General features: G+C 37.4%; 1 pseudogene; it reads left to right on the forward strand.

Moving 5' to 3' along the window:
- Window positions 1-391: 391 nt before the first annotated feature.
- LOC106734041 (60S ribosomal protein L17 pseudogene) lies at window positions 392-946 on the forward strand (annotated as a pseudogene).
- Window positions 947-3,172: the final 2,226 nt, after the last annotated feature.

The raw sequence follows: 3,172 nt of genomic DNA on the forward strand, positions 1-3,172 counted from the left end.
CGACCACAATTCAAGTCCCGGACCCAATGGCTTAAACTCACGCCAGTCACATGTGCATGTGTGCCCAAGATCACGAGAGGAGAATGAAGAAGGGATCGTGGCATGGTCATCCCCCCCGAGGGTGATTTCCCACTTTCTGTATCTCTGTCTCTGTCTCTCTCTTTCTTTCTGGTGAGTGCACATGCCCTATAGCAAAAACCTCTCCAAAAAAAAAAATTATAGCAAGCTCTTTTTTGTGAATACTGACAAATTAATTTTAAGATTTATATGGAGAAACAAAAGGTACAATATGAACAGAATAATATTGCTGAAGAAGAAGAAAGTCTGACAGTACCTGAGTTTAAGACTTACAAGTACTCTTCTCATTAAGGGCCTGAGGTGATCTTTGAAAATGGTTCGGTATTCACTTGACCCAGAGAACCCCACAAAGTCATGCAAGTCAAGAGGTTCAAATCTTCATGTTCACTTTAAGAACACTCATGAAACTGCCCAGGCCATCAAGGGTATGCAAATCTGAAAAACCACCAAGTATTTGCAGGATGTCACTTTACAGAAGCAGTGTGTGCCATTCCATCGTTACAATGGTGGAGTTGGTATATGTGCCCAGGCTAAACAGTGGGACTGGACACAAGGTCAGTGGCCCCAAAAAAGTGCTGAATTTTTGCTGCACATGCTTAAAAATGCAGAGAGTAATGCTGAACTTAAGGTATTAGATGTAGATTCTCTGGCCATTGAGCACATTCAGGTGAACAAGGCACCAAAGATGCGCCATTGTACATAAAGAGCTCATGGGCAGATTAACCCATATATGAGCTCCCCCTGCCACATCAAGATGATCCTCACTAAAAAGGAGCAAACTGTTCCTAAACCAGAAGAGGAAGTTGCACAGAAGTAAAAGATATCCCAGAAGAAACTGAAGAAGCAAAAACTTCTGGCACAGAAATAAAGTCAGCATAAAATAAATGTGGATAAAAGTAAAAAAAAAAAAAAAAAGAAGAAGATTCAAGAATGAACACAGTGTAGTGTTGTGAAAAGAATATCTATGGAAAAGAATAGAAAGACTACCAAAGTACATTCATGTACATATTGTTAACTAATCTGCAACAAAGAGGCAGAGTCATCACAGTGGAGAAAAGAGAATTTTCAACAAATGATATTTGAACGTCTAGACAGCCAATGTGAAAAATATATGTAAGTCAATTTAGACACAGACCTCACATCCTTCACAAATATATTAATTATAAAATTGTCAATATGGAGCACAGATCTAAATGTAAAACACAAACCTATCAGTTATACAAGATAACACTAGAGAAAATCTACATGATCTCAGAAGTACTGATGACATTTCAGATACAACCCCAAAAGAACAATCCATGAAAGAAAGAATAACAACTTGGACTGCATAAAAATGAAATATTTCTGCATTGTGAAAGAAAAAGAGAATGAAAACACAAACCACATACTGGGAGAAAATATTTGCAAAAGATATACATATGACTGAGCTAGCCAGTGATGTTATGGTTTAAGGGGACTGGAATCCCCATCATCTAACCAGTTTAAATCCTGGACTCGGTGACTTAGAGAAAAAGCTGAGTGAATATGCATGCTTGCTCAAATCCCAAAAGGAGGAAGAATGGAGAAGAAGGGATTGTTGCATGACCATATCCCAATGGGGTGAGTGCTTTCTCACTTTCCCTCAATCTGGCTCTCTTTTTCATTTCAGCCTTATAGTAAATTAAAAAAAAAAAACAACTATATGATTAAGAACTACTGAGTAGTCCTTGCAGCCTGTTGGCTAAGGGAGTCAGTTCCCACACTACCAACCTCAAGGTGAAGTTTTCCTTCCTTTTGAATCTTTAGAAATAATTTTAGTAGGATAGGGGTTAACTCTTCCTTAAAAGTTTTGTAGAATTCACAAGTGAAGCCATCTGGACCTAGGCTTTTCTTTGTTGGGAGGTTATTTATTACTGATTCAATCTCCTGGCTTGTTATAGGTCTATTCAGGTTCTCTATGTCTTCCTGATCCAATCTTGGTAGATTATATGCATCCAGGAATTTGTCCATCTCCTCAGTTTATCGTGTTTGTTGGCATATAGTCACTCATAGTAACCTCTAATGATATTTTGTATTTCTGCTATGCCCGTAGTAACATTGCCTGTTTTATCACATATTTGATTAATCTGGATCTTTCTTTCTTCTTCTTGATCCATCTAGCCAATGGTGTGTCGATCTTGTTAATCTTTTCAAAGAACCAGCTTTTGCTTCATTTATTTTCTGTATGATTAGTTTATTTTCTATTTCATTTATTTCTGCTTGAACCTTTATTATTTCTTTTCGCCTGGATTGGGGGGTTGTTTGTTGTTGCTTTTCCAATTCTCTGAGGCATGATGATAAGTTATCTATTTGCCATCTTTCCATCCTTTTCTTTTGCACACTAATTGCTATGAATTTCCCTCTTATGACTGCTTTTGCTGTGTCCCATAGATTATGGACGCTTGTGTACTCATTATCCTTTGTTTCCATAAAGTTTTTGATTTCATCCTTAATTTCTTCAGTAGTGAAAATATCATTCAGAAGTAGGTTGTTCAGTTTCCATGTGTTCGTGTATTTTCGGGGTTGTTTCTTGAAATTAATCTTGAGTTTAATTCCATCATGGTCAGAGAAGATGCTGGGTACAGTTTCTATGCCTTTGAATCTGTAAAGGCTTGATTTGTGTCCTAACATATGATCAGTCTTTGAAAAGGTTCCATGTCGGGGTGAGAAAAATGTATATGTTGTGGATGTAGGGTGGAAAGTTCTATAGATATCTGTCAAGCCCATTTGATTTACAGTATCATTAGGTTCTGTATCTGTCTATTTATTTTCTGTCTAAAAGAGCTGTCTAAAGTAGATAATGGGGTGTTGAGATCTCCCACAATTATAGTATTTCTCCCTATCTCTCCTTTTAGCTCCAACAGTCTTTCCTTCACATATTTAGGTGTACCTGAGTTGGGTGCAAGAAGACATAAGAGTTATGTCTTCTTGCTGGATTGCCCCATTTACTATTATATAATGCCCTTCTTTGTCTCTTCTTACAGTCTTTGTCTTGAAATCTATTTTGTCTGAGATCACTATTGCCACTCCAGCCCTTTTTTGATTTCCATTTGCATGGAATATCTTTTTCCAGCCC

The sequence above is a fragment of the Tupaia chinensis genome, unplaced genomic scaffold, assembly GCF_000334495.1.
Source record: "Tupaia chinensis unplaced genomic scaffold, TupChi_1.0 Scaffold147534_1, whole genome shotgun sequence".
In the NCBI taxonomy this organism is placed as follows: domain Eukaryota; kingdom Metazoa; phylum Chordata; class Mammalia; order Scandentia; family Tupaiidae; genus Tupaia; species Tupaia belangeri.